Source organism: Dryas octopetala, chromosome 3, assembly GCF_963921425.1.
Source record: "Dryas octopetala chromosome 3, drDryOcto1.1, whole genome shotgun sequence".
Lineage (NCBI taxonomy): Eukaryota > Viridiplantae > Streptophyta > Magnoliopsida > Rosales > Rosaceae > Dryas > Dryas octopetala.
Genome location: NC_141368.1, coordinates 5,447,085 through 5,465,664, shown reverse-complemented (window position 1 = coordinate 5,465,664; position 18,580 = coordinate 5,447,085). Strand labels below are relative to the sequence as shown.

The window sequence follows — 18,580 nt, the reverse complement described above, 5'->3', positions numbered from 1 at the left end:
CCACTAGAATTGTTGTTTTTTTTTATAAATTGCATCTTTGCAAATGTTGAAGGAAAGTAAATACAGAAAAAATGTGAAGCCTTTATTTTATCAAATGTGGCCCACAGGTTGTTTTATTTACTTCGCGCCGAAGTATCCCAATTGATAATGCTCAACTTTTGAGTGGGGACACACATTTTTTAATTTTTTTAAAGCATAAGTGGGATACAGATTTTAATTATAAGAATCGAAATTCTTTATACAGAGAAAGAGTGGAGAAATTACCTTGAACCAAAAGACACTCGATCTGGCTCTTCTTCTGATTGTTGCTTTCTGTTTTTTATTTTGTTTCCTCTCTCTGCTATCTGGCCTTCTTCAGATTAAGGTTTCACTTTGAATCTCTCTCCCCCTAATTACTCAGGTTTATTTGATGAGCTTTATGCACTGGAGTTATAGAACTGTTAATGTGAATTTTCATGCTGATGATTTTCTTTTTTATTTACGTAAGTGTAACCACCACAGATTGTGGGCTGCTTTAGATGCTAGCTGTAGATAATCTTCAATGTAGTGTTATATAAGTTGCTAATTTCCGATTGGGTATAAATTTGAAATCTCAAACAAATTGACAAAGCCCTGGAATTCCTTCTCCTTTTCTCTTTTAAATGCTATAAATTTGATTAGTAGCTACACAATTCGATTTCCTAAGCTGACCTTTAAGCAGGTTGAAAATTTTGTCTTGATTTTGATTATGGGACTTCAGGTTGAGTAGTACCAGAAGTACTATGGCTCTATAAACTTTTTAGTTTAAAACTAATATATCACATTCACAAAATATTTTGCGGCTTTCTCATATCATTGGGACTTCTTACCCTGAACTTCTCCCTCGTTATTCACTTGTAGCAAATTCAAAGACACGGCTAGGGACACTCACCCCAAGCATTCCACGACACTCTCTGTTACCGTTTTTCTTCTTCTTTTATATTTTCCATAGAGTTTTTGAGCTGAGAATGGCGGGACAAGAAGAGGGTCCTGCAGTCGGGATCGATCTGGGGACAACGTATTCGTGCGTGGCAGTATGGCAGCACGATCATGTAGAAATTATAGTGAACGATCAGGGCAACAGAACCACTCCATCTTATGTTGCATTCACTGATACCGAGCGTATGACAGGCGATGCAGCCATTTACCAGCTCATTAGAAACCCCTCCAACACCGTCTTTGGTAAACCCATCTTCCCACATCAACATTTGTACCAATTGTCTTTCATTTGTTTCTCAAATGGCCAAATGTATGTATTAGTATCAAATTTGTTTTTCTAAGTTTGGCTTCAGTTTACAGATGCAAAGCGGTTGATTGGTAGAAGATTCAGTGATGCCTCTATTCAAAATGATGTGAAGCTCTGGCCATTCAAAGTTATTGAAGGTCCTGATGACAAGCCCATGATTGTGGTTACCCACAAAGGTGAAGAGAAACAGTTTGCTGCTGAGGAAATTTCATCCATGGTTCTGGCAAAGATGCGAGAGATTGCTGCAGCCTACCTTGGCTCAACTGTGACAAATGCAGTTATTACCGTCCCCGCTTACTTCAATGATTCGCAGCGTCAAGCTACAAAAAATGCTGGTGTCAATGCTGGCCTAAAGGTGATGCATATTATCAATGAACCAACAGCTGCAGCTATTGCTTATGGGATTGACAAGAAGGCTGGTTGGTATAGCAAGAGAAATGTGATGATATTTGATTTGGGCGGTGGTACTTTAGATGTCTCACTGCTATCCATAGGGGATGGTGTTTTTGATGTGAAGGCCACAGCTGGGGACACTCACCTTGGAGGTGAAGATTTTGATAGCAGAATGGTGAACTATTGTGTCGAACAATTCAAGAAAAAACATAATTTGGACGTTAGTGGGAACCCCAGAGCTCTTAGGAGGTTAAGAAATGAATGTGAGAAGGCAAAGAGGAGACTTTCATTTACAACTACGACTGACATTGAAATTGATTGCTTGGAACAGAGTAATGATTTCTGCATAACTTTTACCCGTGCCAAATTTGAACAACTGAACATGGATTTCTTCAACAAGTGTATGGAGCCTGTGCAGAAGTGTTTGAAGGATGCTAAGATGGACATAAGCAGTGTGCATGATGTTGTTCTTGTGGGTGGGTCTTCTAGAATTCCCAAGGTGCAGCAGCTATTGCAGGATGTGTTCAAAGGGAAGGAGTTGTGCATGGGCATTAATCCGGATGAAGCTGTGGCATATGGTGCCGCTGTTCAAGCTGCAGTCTTGAGTGGAAATCAAAATGGGAAGCTTCAAGGCTTCTCTCTCGTGGATGTCACCCCTCTCTCACTTGGGGTGGATACTACATTTACGAATACTGGTGAGAAAAATGTTATGACAGTTGTGGTTCCAAGAAACACTAGAATTCCAACCATAAAGAATGTTACTTTGGGTAGCCCAGTCTGCACAGAAGACAGACAAGTTTCTGTTAGATTTGCTATTTACGAGGGTGAGAGTGAAACAACCTTAAATAATAACTTTTTGGGTAATTTCTTCCTCAACGACATTCTTCTAGCTCCCAACTTCCCAAGAGTCACGAGTTTGATGTTTGCTTTAATATTGATACGAATGGGATCTTGAGTGTGTCTGCTAAGTGATAGAATTAGAGCATCCAACCCAAAACCAATTGGCAATGGGTGGAGAGGCCCAAGACTTATAAGCACATATGCTAAGCCTTAGTTTTCCGATGTGGGACATTGCTCCACATTACTCTCAACACGCCCCCGCACGTGTGGCGATATTTTGAGCCTTACACGTGAACAAATTATATTGGGTGACGTGGGAGCACGTGTGACCGTTGGGCCTTACACGCGGATAACCTGGCTCTGATACCATGATAGAATTAGAGCATCCAACCCAAAACCAATTGGCAATGGGTGGAGAGGCCCAAGACTTATAAGCACATATGCTAAGCCTTAGTTTTCCGATGTGGGACATTGCTCCACATTACTCTCAACACTAAGGACATGTCCACTGGCCAGAAGAAAGGGATTACAATCAACAGCGACAGAAGAACTTTGGGAATTTAGAAGATGAGGTAAGAAATTATAATTTTTGGCATGCTATGACTCAACAACTAGCATATAATATCAAAACCAATTTGGGTTTAGCTGCATTTATAAATTGTTTTACTTATGCTAGGTGAACAGGAAGTCTCTATTTTGTGTCAGCTGTCTTTTGGGAATGAATCAAAATTTTGCGGAGGCAGCTGATGAGCACTCCTTTTGCTGGCTGCTCCTTCGTGGTGCTGACTAGCTGGGCCTTTTGACTTGCCTGGTTTTTGTTATTTTTTTGCTTAGATATCATACCTTCCTGATTATTGTAAATTTGAAAGTAATATGTGTTTGAGTACGATAAATCTCACCAAATCTCAATGCACTAGATGGACTATAAATCTCAACACAACTCAATGCACTAGATGGCATAGTGCACTAGAATTCTGATTTCTGAAACATCAAAAAATGTTTGACATGTAGATTCACAATTGAACCTTGTTGTCCTTGTGGCTCTGTTTTATGAAATGCTTGTTTCACTATGAGATTATTATTCTTGCTCTTCTTCAGTGGATTCGAATTGGAACTTGAAGTTGTTTGTTTCGAGACAGTGGAAGAGGGATATATTCCTCCACAGGGTTCTACTGTTGACAAGAATTATTGATAAATCTAATGTGAAATGTTGCAAAATTAAAGCTAAAGGAAACTACAAGCAGCAAAAATTAAAGTTCACTAATGTAAATTGCATTAGAAATTTCATGCGAGTTTATGAAGGACACATATGAGATCATGAATGTAAATAGCACATGCACATATCTCATATGACATTTGCAATAATATGACATTTGCAACTATTGAAGGATGTGTTCAAAGGGAAGGAGGTGTGCATGGGCATTAATCCAGATGAGGCTGTGGCATATGGTGCTGCTGTTCAAGCTGCTGTCTTGAGTGGTGGGAATCTAATTGGGAAGCTTCAAGACTTCACTCTCTTGGATGTCACCCCTCTCTCACTTGGGGTGCGAACCCACAATGAACATAAGATGACTGTTGTGATTCCAAGAAACACCAGAATTCCCGTCAACATGAACAAAACTTTAGTTACTCTGTTCGACAACCAAGATATAGTCTGCTTCCCCATTTTTGAGGGTGAGAGTACATCAACCAAAAATAATAACTTCTTGGGTAAATTTACGCTCTATGGAATTCCTCCAGCTCCGAAGGGTGAAGCTAAATTCGATGCTTGTTTTGATATTGATTCCAATGGTATCCTAAATGTTTCCGCTAAATGCAGATCTACTGGCCAAAAGAAAGGGATTACAATCACAAATATTCACAATTCACAAATGAGATAGTGATGTGAAGGAATTGATGTGAATTTGATCCCCTCCAATATAATTATAAAAAATGCCTTAATCTTGTTGATGTTGGATTTCAAGTGTAGTACCAGATTATTAGATTAACATAATTATAAAAAAGAAATTGATGTAGAGCTTCAGGAATTTCTCCCCCATGTTAGGAGAGATTCCGATTTGGATTTCACTTATGAAGTAAAATAGCTGTAAGTAAAAAAGTCAACTATCTCCAACCCCAAGTAAGTATTTACCGATTTTTTTATCTTCCATGAAGAACCGAAATAAATATTATAGACCATACCAAAAGAAAATAAATATTATAGACTAATAGATAGCATTCCTAAATAAATAAGAAAAAAGTTTACATAATAGATATTATAGACTAATAGATAGCATTCGTAATAGATAGCATTCCTAAATAATGAACATTCCAGAGCCATTACCCCGAAAACTCGAACATTCTATACACACCCCAAAAATTGGTAATTAATGAACATTCTAGACACACAACTCCCCAAAAAACGCCCAACTCTCGCCCAAACACTGTGACACTAAACTGTTAATATAGCTGAATGACTCAGCTTATCAAAGTCAGACACAGCTTAGTTAGTTGGTAAATAGCCATGTCATCATATATAATTAAATTAACATTCTGTTTAGTTGCATTGTCTTGTTAGTTAGCTTGTTAGACTGGGTCAGTTAGTGTGCTTCAGTATATATAATTCTTCTGTTGTACTACTGATCACAAATTCTCTCACTCCGTCACTCGTCTTCTCTAATTCTCTCTCCCTCTCAACTTTCTTGCTCACTTTCTCTGATACCAAACACTAAACCCTCACAAACCCTAGTTACATTTTGTTGATGCAGATTCTCGTAAGGTAAATGCAACAACTTAGATAAGTTGACCTGGCTGATCAGGTGCTTTGCTGGATGATGAAGTGGATGCTGGTTGAGATCTTCCTGCAGACAAAAACAAGATCAAAGGAGATGGACCGGTGTGGTACCAGCCAAACACACTCCGATGATGAAATCAGTGGTGATGTTTGATGGTGGGTGAGGAAGAACAAAGGAAGAACTTGGGAGAATGGGAAGAACAAGGCAAATGTTCTGGGTTATTCTCAGCAAGTTGGGTAGGCTCTTTTGTTGATGGGAATGCAAGTGTTTTTCGTGTATATCAGTAGCTTCCTAGATGCCTCATTTTGCACATATGACTTGGTATATATAAGCAAAGGAAACCTTAATGAGTAAGATACCTGCATGTGAATGAATGGTTGCCAGAGACCCACGCACCTGGTCAGACCTAGTTGCATGCTCAGCTGCTTGCTTCCTCAGCATTCAATGCTGCATTGAATGCTCCATTAAATGCAAGGTTGGAAGGTTCAGGTAGACTGCTCCAACATTCATGAATGCAGGCCTGATATTCTATCTGTCAGAAGAATGTGTCAGGTGCATTTAAGTGTGGTTGTTCATCCTGGCGTGATCTTCCTGGGAATGGCGGCGGAGAGCCGAGCCGAGCCGATACGAACACATGTTCCCATGCGGAGACACGAAGTCCATATGTGGTCGGATCGGACATGGGATTCCAGGCCGAGCCGGTCCATAGATTGGAGTCTTTCCGAGTCCTAACTGGTCGACGCCAGAACTCGGAAGGAAGCCATCTCTTGTGCCGAGCCGAGCCGAGCCGGGATGATCGTGGGAAGATGGACACTCGATCCCATGGAAGATCATCGGTTCGGCTCGGACCGAACAAGGAGGGGCAGTGTGGAGATCCGGTCTGAGCTGGTAGAGGAAGTGCTGATCAGTGATGACGTGGAAGTCAAAGTTTGACCACTGAGAATCAACTCCGAGGTGGATGTTTGACCAGCCACGTGTCGAGCTGTGACTGGCTGTTCGGATTGATGTGGATTTTCCCACAAACAGGAGTCCCCCAACTTCCGATCCGAGCGGGCAGTCGTGGATTGAAAGTTGAAGTGTAAGGGCTACCCCAAAGATAGCAGGTTGCTTGATCCGAGCCGAACCCTACGAGCCCATATTCCCGAAGATCCGAACACAAGACGACTTGTGATTGGCCAAAATGTCTCAGGGACATGTGAAGGGACGTTTGGTTTTCTGCATGGGGGAACGTAAGGGTCACCTCGTTATGGGTATTTTTGAATGCTTGACAGGTGTCGAGATGTGGCATGCGAAGCGCCAGAAATGAAGGGCTGAGATTTGATTTGCATGGGGTATAAAAGGCCCCCCCTCTCTCTCTTCCTGTTCACTTTCCAGCTTTTCCAGAAATCTCCACTCTCTCTCTCTGCGAATCCTCTCCTCCACCGCGAGTCCTCTTCTATCTCCGTCGTCAGTGCAGCAGTCCGGCCGCAGTTCCGACCGAGCGTGGCCGTAGGCGAGGTTGGTCTGAGTGTGTGAGGGGTGGAGACTTTGGGCGGAGGAAAACCAGTAAGTGATTCTCCTCACTTTTGAGTTTTTTGTATTTTCGGGTTTGTGGGTGTGTGTTCTTGGTGTTCTTGAGAGAGACTGCCTTTTGATCCAAAAAGCAAGAGAGAGAAAAGTGAGAAAGTGTTTGTAATGTCTGAGACTGACTCGAGTGGCCGGCTCGGCTCGGGAGAAGCCTTTGAAGGAGACAGTGAGGCCGAGATGAGCCGAAGTCCATCGGTGGGTGAGGCCGAGCCGAGCCGAGGCCCACCTGCGGGTGAGGCGAGTTGGGACGGTTTGTCCGAAGAATTGGACGAGGCCGGCTCGGCACTAAATCGCAATCCAGGCGGAGAGCGCCGAGCCCGAGGGGACCAAGAAAATCCTGAGATACTGAGTTCCGACTGGGAACAAGGAACGGCCGAAGGGGGCGACGAAGAGCCTCTCGACGTCGAGCCGATCGCCACCATCCCGAGCAGACTCACCTCAGGCTCGGATGAAAGGGACAGGGGTCACGAGGCGTCGACCTCGGCTCAGGGGGTGACGGGAAGTCCGATCGACCCGGACTTCTACGAAGAATTGGCGTGGAAGGCCGATCAAATCCCCAATGAGATGACAGAGTATCATCTCAGGGATTTGAGGGATAGGTACTCAGTCCCCGACTCCGTGCTGATGAGATTGCCGAACGAGGGGGAGAAGCCGAGCCGACCCCCAATTGGATGGGTGACAATGTACCCCGAGATGTTTGAAAATGGGGTCCGGCTTCCCCTGCATCCCTTCCTGCAGGACTGGCTCGCGACGATCGGCGCGGCGCCGCACCAGCTGAACCCGAACGTATACAGGATCATCCTGTCCATGCACATCTTGTGGCACAAAGTGCACAAGTGTGTGCCACACAAGGATATCCTGTTCTGCAATTACGCGCTGAGGTCGAAGCAGAGCGAGCTCGGATTTTATAACCTCCAGGCGTACTCGGGACCACTCTTCGGTGGGAATCCCTCCTCCCAGAAGACATGGAAGAAAAGATACTTCTTTGTCTCTGGGGATTGGGAGTTTGCCGATCCGAACAGAATCACCTCGGCTCGGGTCCCCAGAGCTTTTAGAATTCCAGGTGGGCATTGGGAGTTTGGGGCCGGTCCGAGGACAATTTGTATATGTCTTGTAATAATTGTATTTTTCCTAACTCTTTTTGGTTTCGTCTTTGCAGTCAGCTGGGGCAAGTACAAGCTCCGAGGCGAGCTCAAGGACCAGATCGCCGAGATCAGGGACTCACCAGCAGAGTACCTGTCAACCAAGTTTCTGCTCGGGGAAACCCAGATCAGACTGAGCGGGATCTCCTGGTTTGTGCCCAGGTGGAATCCTAGAGCCGAAAGGGGAATGGCGCCCACCGAACTGGAAACTCGCCTTAGGAGGAGGGCGGCTCGGAGCGTCCAGAAGAAAGCGGCGGGGCGGCCCCCTACCGAGCCGGTCCAGGCTCCTGCCCCAGCGGCAGCTCAGCCTAGATCTCCTGCGCCGAGACCGGTTCGGCAAGCGGAGAAGAGGAAGGCTCCCCAGGCCGAGGCCCCGGTGGAGAAGAGGGCTCGGGCCGAGCCCGGCGGTTCTGGTGCCGGAGCGTCTGGTTCGGCGCCCCTCAAGGCGGTGGAGGTAGACCCCGGCCTCGAGCCGTTCGTCACGGGCCTTAAGCGCGTGATGACCGCGAGGGTGCAGGAGGGGCTGTGGGCCGATCATGGCGAGCCGGGCTTCAGCCACCAGGCTCTGATCGCATCCCGCCAGGCCATGTTGGTAAGTCTCTTTTACTTCGGATTTCGTCTATTCGCTCGGCTCGGATTAGTAATGAAATTTTTTTTTTTTTTTTTTTTTTTTTTTTTTTGCAGCTCGCCATGAGGCAGTTCGAAGCTGCCAAGGCCGCCGTCGATGCCGAGGCGAAACTGGAGAGGTTTCGGGCACGAATCCTGGAGCTAAAAGAAAAGCTAGCCGAGGCCGAGCGGACGGTCAATGCCGAGCGTGAACGGTCGGAGGGTCTGCGGTCCAGGCTGGCCGGGAAGGAGGAGGAGGTCGCTCGGCTCGGCAAGGAGCTTGCCTCTTCAGAGCAAAAGGTGGCCGACCTGGGGCAACTTGCTGACCAGCTCCAGCGGGATGTTGATGAGGCTGAACGAAGGGCGGCCGAGTCTCGGCGTCGAGCTGGGCTTCCAAGCGCCCAAGCACTGGCTGATGCCCACTTTGATGGGTATCAGGAGCTCTTGGAGGCGATCAAAGCGAAGAGGCCGGACTGGGATGTCTCATTCCTCGGCGAGTCCGATGACGAGGGGGAAGATACCCAGGGGAGTCATCAGGATGAGCTTCCTCCCCTCGATCGCCAAGTCCCCGCAGAAGCCGAGCCGACTCCGGAAGACCCTCCACTGCCTGCGTACGAGCCGACCCCGATCCCCCCGGTCCCCGAATCCGATCCCAACGCTGAGATGCAGATCGGCGGGGTTGAGGTGGTGCAGCTCGGCGAGGAGACGCCCGAGGAGTCAACTGAGCCGATCCAGGAAGGCCCTGCCGAGCGATCTGCATGATGGCTTATTTTGCTTAATTGTAATGTTTATGTTTTTTATATTTCTCCCCGAGCCGAGGTGTGGCTCGGGTTTGACTAAGTTGTTGTCAGTTCGGCTCGGAAATTAAGCTAAAGACAAAACTAATAACACATGGACAAGAAAATGATAAAAATGAAAAACATAATAAATTAGAACTTGGAGATCGGCCCGGCATGCCGATCGCGATGAAAATGAATGGTAATGATAAATTAGAACTTGTCTTCGGATCAGCTTGATAAGCATAACCAAGATAAGTAAAAATTTAAAGACCCTAGTCATCTCGGATGGGCTCGGCATGCCCATTGAGATATTTAGGAATGCAGTTTTTTGAGAAAAATATTCAAACCTACTTTCAGATCGGCTCGGTATGCACGATGAAAGTTTTGGTTGGAGTGTATATTTTTCTTTTAGAAATATCCTGTTGAACGTTAGGACTGTAGGAAGTCACTTCGGCTCAGACAGGGATTTTTATAGACCTGATAAGTCTGTACCATGCCGAGCATTGGGCCGAAAGTGGCGCGCTAGCTCGGCACGGGAGTTTATAGACCTGATGAGTCTGTAATATGCCGAGCATCGGGCCGGAAATGGCGCGCCCGCTCGACACATGAGTTTATAGACCTGATGAGTCTGTAATATGCCGAGCATCGGGCCGGAAATGGCGCGCCCGCTCGACACATGAGTTTATAGACCTGATGAGTCTGTAATATGCCGAGCATCGGGCCGGAAATGGCGCGCCCGCTCGACACATGAGTTTATAGACCTGATGAGTCTGTAATGCACCGAGCGTCGGGCCGAAAATGGCACTTCGGCTCGGCACATGGGTTTACTATTTTTTTTTTTTTCGAAGGAAACACTTAGATCTTTCCTCTTTGTTAGAAGTGTATAGGAGTGGAGTCCCCAGTGTTTGCTTCGAAAAATAAGTAGGAAAATGAGTAGAAATGTGTTTATCCTTTCATTGATTGGAATGGGTGTTAGGTCGGACAGTCCCCGACCCTAACTACATTTTTACTGGTAATAAGTCTTCAAGTGTTCAGCGTTCCAGCTATGCTTGAGAGGCTTACCAGCCAGAGTGGCCAAGTTGTAAGTGCCGGGCTTGACTATGCCCGTGATTCTGTATGGTCCGGTCCAGTTCGGATCGAACGAGCTCTCTTTGATGGCAAGGGGATTCTTTTTCATGACGAGGTTGCCCAATCCGAAGCTTCTGGGTCTGACCCTTTGATTGTAGTACTTGGCTACCCTCTGTTGGTAGGCGGCTCGGCAGAGATTGGCGTCGGTTCGCCTCTCCTCGATCATGTCCAGGCCGAGCCGAAGTCCGGTGTCATTGGTCTCGGGATTGTATGTGCCGGTCCGGAATGAAGGAGTACCCATTTCGACCGGGACGACGGCGTCAGTTCCGAACGCCAATGCATAGGGTGTTTCCTTCGTCGAGTTGCGATAGGAAGTTCGATAAGACCAAAGCACCTCTGGCAAGAGTTCAGGCCAATTCCCCTTAGCATTATCAAGCTTAGTCTTGAGGGTCTTCTTGATGATCTTGTTGATGGCCTCGACCTGTCCGTTTGACTGCGGGTGGTAAGGCGTGGTGAAGCGCAAGTTGATGTTCAGACGCGAACAAAAACTCCTGAACTTCTTGCAGTCGAACTGTTTGCCATTGTCCGCAATGATGGTGTGCGGCATGCCGAATCGGCAAATGATGTTCTTCCAGACGAAGGTCTCCATCCGTTCGGCTGTGGTTGTGGCTAGGGGCTCGGCCTCGGCCCATTTGGTGAAGTAGTCGACTGCTACCACTGCCATGGTGACTTGCCCTTTTGCCTTCGGCATAGGGCCGATCAGATCGAGTCCCCACTGCGCGAACGGCCAGGGGCTGGATATGGAGGTCAGCAACTGGGGAGGTTGATGGGGAACCGCGGCAAATTGCTGGCATTTGATACAAGCGCGAGACAGATGATCTGCGTCCTTGTTCAGTGTTGGCCAGAAGTAACCCTGTCTGATCGTCTTGTAGGCAAGGGCTCTTCCTCCAGAATGGTTTCCGCATATCCCCTCGTGGATTTCTCTCAGCACATCCTGACCTTCTTGGGGAGTGACGCACCGCAAGTAGGGCAGGGAGAAACTCCTTTTGTAGAGCTGACCATTGATCATGCTGAACCGAGCCGACCTCGTTTTGATGAGACGTGCTTTATCCCTCTCCGGGGGAAGGATCCCGGAGACCAAGTAGCTGATGATCGGCGTCATCCAGTTCGGCTCGGCCTCGGTCTGCATAATTGCGGCCTCGGTTTCGGCGGTGCTAGGTCTGTCCAGGATTTCGACTGGAATATGCCTGGCGGATCCGGTGTCTGTGGCCGAAGCCAGGCGTGCCAAGGCGTCGGCCCTGCAGTTTTCTGCCCTCGGGATTTGGGATATTTTGTATTCGTGGAAGTTCCCAAGTAGCAGACGAGTCTTCTCGAGGTAAGCAGTCATGCTGGGCTCTCGAGTCTCATACTCTCCCAGAATCTGATTGACGATTAGCTGAGAGTCGCTGAAGATGTTTAGTTTGGTCGCGCCGAGCTCCTTTGCCAATCTGAGCCCGGCGATGAGTGCCTCATACTCTGCTTCATTGTTTGATGCTTGAAATCTGAAGCGAAGAGCATACTCCATCACAACTTGTTCTGGGGAGATCAGAACAAGCCCGGCTCCGCTTCCCATGGCGTTGGAAGATCCGTCCACATAGAGGGTCCAGGTGAGGAGATCAACCTGGCCGCGTTCGCCGATTGTGTTCGGATCGGCTGCTGTTGTCATAGCGTTGGTGTGTGGTGGATCCTCCGTCGAGGTGGTCGACTCGCAGATGAAGTCCGACATGGCCTGACCTTTGATGGCCGTCCTGGGACGGTAGATGATGTCAAACTCGCCGAGCTCGATTGACCATTTGATGAGCCGACCCGAAGTCTCTGGTTTTGCCAGGATTTGTCTGAGCGGCTGGTCCGTCAAGACAACGATGGAATGAGCCTGGAAGTAGGGCCTCAGTTTCCGAGCCGAGCTGACCAGGGCGAGAGCCATCTTCTCGAACTTTGGATACTTGGTCTCGGCATCGGCGAGAGCTCGGCTCGTATAGAAGACGGGGTGTTGTACACCGCCGACCTCTCTCACTAGAACTGAGCTGAGAGCCGAGTCAGAGACAGAGAGGTAGAGAAAAAGTTCTTCACCTTCTTCTGGTTTGGATAAGATGGGAGGTTCCCCCATGTGCCTTTTCAGATTTTGAAAAGCCTGCTCGCATTGGGGGGTCCATTCTATGCCCTTCCCTGCTCCCCTTAAGGCTTTGAAGAAAGGGAGGCACCGGTCGGTGGATTTTGAGATGAACCGGTTCAGGGCGGCAACTCTTCCAGTCAGACTCTGGATTTCCTTGCGTGTCTTTGGAGACTTCATGTTGATCAAGGCCTGGATCTTCTCCGGGTTGGCCTCAATCCCCCGTTGGCTGACCAGGTAGCCAAGGAACTTTCCTGACCGAACCCCAAAGACACATTTGGCTGGGTTCAGCCGCATCTGATATTCCTTCAGGACCCCGAACATGTCTGAGAGGTCCCTGACGTGATCGTCCGCCTTGATGCTTTTGACCAACATGTCATCCACGTAAACCTCTACGGATTTGCCGATGGAAGATCTGAACATGTGGTTGACCAGCCTTTGGTAGGTGGCTCCGGCGTTTTTGAGGCCGAAGGGCATGACCTTGTAGCAGTACATGCCGCGATCAGTTATGAAAGATGTGCCTTCCTGGTCGGACTTGTGCATCAGGATCTGGTTGTATCCAGAGTAGGCGTCCATGAAACTGAGGAGCTGATGTCCTGCTGTTGCATCGACGAGCTGATCTATTCTGGGCAAGGGAAAACTATCCTTGGGACAAGCCCTGTTCAGATCGGTGAAGTCCACGCACATCCTCCACTTCCCGTTGTTCTTTTTCACCATGACCACGTTGGCGAGCCAGTCGGGGTAGTTGACCTCCCGGATGAACCCGTTGTTTTGCAACTTGGTTACCTCTTCAGCCATGGCGGCGTATCGAACCGGATCGTATGACCTCCTCTTCTGACGGACCGGTTTGCATCCCGGGTCAGTGTTCAGCCTGTGGGTGATCACGTCAGACGATATGCCTGGCATGTCATCGTAAGACCAGGCGAACACTTCCGCGTTGGCACGGAGGAAATCAATTATGGCGGAGCGCTGCTCGGGGCTGATCTGAGTCCCCACCCGGACGAGCCGATCCGGTGTCTCGGCCGAGATCGGCACTTCTTCCCAGGCCTCGGCGGGAAGGGGCCGAGATTCTGGGTTCGGCTCGGAAGTGAAATCGAACGTCTCCGCCCTCGGCCACCTGCCCGAATCAGCGATGGAGTCGAGTTCCTGTGAGTTCGGCAGCTGACCCTTCTGCTTGATCGAAGCGGCGTAGCATGACCGAGCCGAGCATTGATCTCCCTGAATGACAATGCAGTCGTCGCCCACCGGACATTTGATGAGGAGGTTGGCGTAATGGACGATGCAGTCAAGGTCGACCAGAGCCGGTCTGCCCAGAATGATGTTGTAGGCTGACGGCCGCTTGACGACAATGAAGTACGTCATGCAGGTCTTCTTGATCGGCCCCTTCCCGAGCGAAAGGGGAAGGTAGATGTGTCCGAGGGGTTGAACCACTTCTCCCCCGAACCCGACCAAGGCAGGTGTATCGGTCTCCAGCTTATCCTCGCCGATGCCCATCTGCGCGAACGCAGAGTGGTAGAGGATGTTGACTGAGCTCCCTCCATCGACGAAGGAACGCGCGATGGTTGTTCCGGCCACCTCAGCGACTATGACGACCGGATCATAGTGGGGGAATATGATCTCGTTTGCCTCGTTCGGCTCAAAGGTGACCGGCGCCCAGTCCTTCCGCTGTCTTTTTGAAGTGCTGGGCTGACCTGCCTGGATTGACAGGGACTCGTGAGCTTGAGCCGCCTGTCTGACATACTCCTTCTGGGATCGGTTAGAGCTTCCCACGAAGGTCGGTCCCCCGCCGATTGATCCGATGGCAGCATCCTGGACCTCGATGGTGTTGGTGGGCTTCTTTGGCGCGGCCTTGGGCACCCTAGGCCCACCGGCCAGGAATTGATTGATCTTACCCGCCCGGGCAAGAGTCTCAATCCCGTCGCGGAGGGCGTAGCAATCACCCGTGACGTGGCCGTGATTGGAATGGTATTTGCAGAAGACGCCCTCCTTGATTTTGTCTGGGGGTGGTCCCTTGATCTCCCTTGCGACTGGGAGTTGGTCCTTGACCTTGGAGTAGATTGTCTCCAGACCGGCGTTGAGGGGAGTGTACTCCGTGTACTGGACAAACTTGGGTCCCTTGCCCAGAAGTTGGCGTGGCTCCTCGGTCCTGGTCTTCTTGGGTTGGACCTGGGGTTTGGGACTTGCGACCTCTCCCTCCTTCCGTTTGGTCGAGGTCGGCCTGGGATTCAGGGCCTCCACCTGAGCGTCCCACTCCTCAGCCCGTGCCCACTTAGTGGCTTCGGCAGAAAGCTCATCGTAAGTGGAGGGAGGATTCCTCATTAGGTGGGAGCGGAGTCCCCCAGCATGCAGACCTTGCATGAGGGCATTCTTTGCTGACCTATCGTCGCAATCGTCGCACTTCGTATACTCGATGTTGAAGCGGATCAGATAGGCCTTGAGGCTCTCCCCGTCTTGCTGCTTAACGAGCGACATATCGTTCAAGTTGTAGAGTCGTTCGGATACAACCCGATATCTCGCCAGGAAGGCCCTTCGGAGGTCGGAGAATGAATCGACGGAGTTCGGTTGGAGAGTTCGGAACCATCCCCGAGCCGAGCCCTTCAAGGTCGAGGGAAAGATTCTGCACTTCGTGGCTTCAGATGCCTGGCGAGCCTCCATGGCGTATCTGAAGCTGTCAAGATGGTCGTAGGGATCCTTGGTCCCATCGTACTGATCCATCTTGGGGGGTTTGGTGTCGCGGGAGACCTCAGCATCCAGAATTCTGTTGGTGTACGGGAGGGGGAGTTCCTCTCCGTGGTCGGCCCTACCAGTGTACCCCCTGGAGACCTCGACGTGGCCGAGCCGATCGTGGACGCTCCGGATTTGGTCCTGGACCAGAGTCCGGACAAGATTTTCCACGTCGGGCGGGGTCGGCTCGGCCGCATTTTCCCCCGAGCACTCGGCCTGGTTACCGAGTCTCTCACTCACCGGCTGGCGAGTGATCCTCTCGCTGACCGGTCGTCGATCCGACATGATCATAGTCGATCCCAGTCGGTCGCTCACCGATCGCCTCCCTGAGTGAGCTCCTGATGGGGAAGGATCCTGGCTGATGATGGGGCCGAGCCTATCCCCAATCGGGACCCTGGTTTCAGCCGAACCGACCGGACTGTTGGTTCCCAACCTTGATTGGGCCGGGGGCCGTCGGTTTGTATTCGGGTCGGCACGGTCTCCGTCCGAATTCCTGAGGACACGCTTCCCGAAAGCCGCCTGTTTTCGTTGAAGAAGACGGTGGGCGTTCAGGCACTCGGCCTGTTCAGCCGGGGGCATGTCCTCGAAGCCCGGGAAGACGTGATCCGAGTCCTGCCGATCGGTCTGGTCGTTCGGCTCAGCAGGGGTGCTTTGCCGAGAAGGAGATGGTGAAAGGACCTCCTGCTCGGTTCGGGTTCGGCGCGATCGGAAACCCGATCCCCCGCTGTTCTCGAGCTGAGCACGATGGCGTGCAAGTTCGCCGGCCAGCTCGGTCTGTTTTGCAAGCAGCTCATTATTCTGCTTCAGGAGTGCATTCTCAGCGGCCAGGTGTCGCTGACTCTCCTTAAGGAGTTTGTGAGCGGCTCGGATTTTGGAGGAGCCTTTGGACTTTGGTGTTCTGGGGAGTTGTGCTCCCCTCGTTTTCTCAGGTGTCTCAGGCTGATGTTGTTCATCATTCTGAGACGCTCCTGAAGAAGAACTGGTGTCCCGATAGACGGTAGCCATGATGACTTGTTTGAAGGAAGAGCTCAGCGCTTGCAGTGATGAGCACAACGGCTGAAGTCGATCTTCCCACAGACGGCGCCAATCTGTTGATGCAGATTCTCGTAAGGTAAATGCAACAACTTAGATAAGTTGACCTGGCTGATCAGGTGCTTTGCTGGATGATGAAGTGGATGCTGGTTGAGATCTTCCTGCAGACAAAAACAAGATCAAAGGAGATGGACCGGTGTGGTACCAGCCAAACACACTCCGATGATGAAATCAGTGGTGATGTTTGATGGTGGGTGAGGAAGAACAAAGGAAGAACTTGGGAGAATGGGAAGAACAAGGCAAATGTTCTGGGTTATTCTCAGCAAGTTGGGTAGGCTCTTTTGTTGATGGGAATGCAAGTGTTTTTCATGTATATCAGTAGCTTCCTAGATGCCTCATTTTGCACATATGACTTGGTATATATAAGCAAAGGAAACCTTAATGAGTAAGATACCTGCATGTGAATGAATGGTTGCCAGAGACCCACGCACCTGGTCAGACCTAGTTGCATGCTCAGCTGCTTGCTTCCTCAGCATTCAATGCTGCATTGAATGCTCCATTAAATGCAAGGTTGGAAGGTTCAGGTAGACTGCTCCAACATTCATGAATGCAGGCCTGATATTCTATCTGTCAGAAGAATGTGTCAGGTGCATTTAAGTGTGGTTGTTCATCCTGGCGTGATCTTCCTGGGAATGGCGGCGGAGAGCCGAGCCGAGCCGATACGAACACATGTTCCCATGCGGAGACACGAAGTCCATATGTGGTCGGATCGGACATGGGATTCCAGGCCGAGCCGGTCCATAGATTGGAGTCTTTCCGAGTCCTAACTGGTCGACGCCAGAACTCGGAAGGAAGCCATCTCTTGTGCCGAGCCGAGCCGAGCCGGGATGATCGTGGGAAGATGGACACTCGATCCCATGGAAGATCATCGGTTCGGCTCGGACCGAACAAGGAGGGGCAGTGTGGAGATCCGGTCTGAACTGGTAGAGGAAGTGCTGATCAGTGATGACGTGGAAGTCAAAGTTTGACCACTGAGAATCAACTCCGAGGTGGATGTTTGACCAGCCACGTGTCGAGCTGTGACTGGCTGTTCGGATTGATGTGGATTTTCCCACAAACACATTTCTCTGCGATTCTTTTCATTTTTGGTGGTTGAACAATGTCTGACCAACAAAAAAACAAGAGAACAAGGTCCGACGAACCTTCGATTGGAATCGACCTTACTCTTCCGTCGGAGTGTGGAAGCAGGAGATCTTAGCCAACCTGTATGGCCACACAAAGACGCCGTCATACGTATCGTTTAAGGAGAACGAGCATTATTTCGGTGAGCTTGCCATGGACAAGCTCGTCTTTAACTCAGTCAACACCGTCTACGGTATACTTTCACAATTTTTTTTTTCTTGCTTTTTTACCCCAAATTTCTGCTTGGTTTAATTTTTTTAACTAATGCTTTTCGTTATTAAGATTTATTTATTTTTTCAGGGTCTGTGCTTCTTTAATTTCAGTAGCTAATATTTGATCTCTGCTGCTTGTTTGGCTAATTTTATGAATTTCTCTGTCAAAATATTTATTGGCATTGGTATGCAAGATTTTGCTGTTTAGCCCTTTTTTTTTAAATTTTTTTTTATTCCAGTGCTTTACTGCTTTCCCTATTAAACTTTAATGGAATTTAAATAACTATATTTATTTATATTATCCTGAATTGTTTAGTGTTTCTAGCAGACATTGTTTGGTTTATTTGTTGACTGGTAATTATTGTTTATAGCTTGATTTTGTAAATTGTTGTGTTTGTTTTGCTATGCACGCCAATGGGCTTTCTTATCTTTGCAGGTGCCAAGCGGTTGTTGGGTTGGAGATTCAGTGATTCCTCTGTTCAGGATGACATGAAATTATGGCCATTCAAGGTCATTCAAGGTGCTGGCGACAAGCCCATGATTGTGGTGACGTACAAGGGTAAAGAGAAATAGTTTACCCCTGAAGAAATCTCGTCCATGGTTCTATTCAAGATGCGCTCCATAGCTGAGGCCCATCTCTGCTCACCTGTGAAGAATGCAGTTGTTAATGTCCCTGCTTACTTTAATGACTCTCAAAGGCAGGCTACGATGGATGCTGGGTTCATTGCAGGCCTTAATGTAATGCGTATTATCAGTGAGCCTTTGGCCGCAGCTATTGCTTATGATCTTACCAGGAAGTCGACCACTCCCCATCGGAATGTCGTCCTGAGTGTGCTGGACTAGTTAGCA

General features: G+C 49.0%; 1 pseudogene across 1 annotated transcript; it reads left to right on the top strand.

The window, feature by feature from the left end:
- Positions 1-282: 282 nt before the first annotated feature.
- LOC147290021 (heat shock cognate 70 kDa protein-like) lies at positions 283-18,574 on the top strand (annotated as a pseudogene). The gene is made up of 5 exons (XR_015121027.1): positions 283-364; positions 880-1,200; positions 1,318-2,346; positions 17,557-17,712; positions 18,168-18,574. The product of XR_015121027.1 is annotated as a heat shock cognate 70 kDa protein-like (transcript).
- The last annotated feature ends 6 nt before the right edge of the window (positions 18,575-18,580 follow it).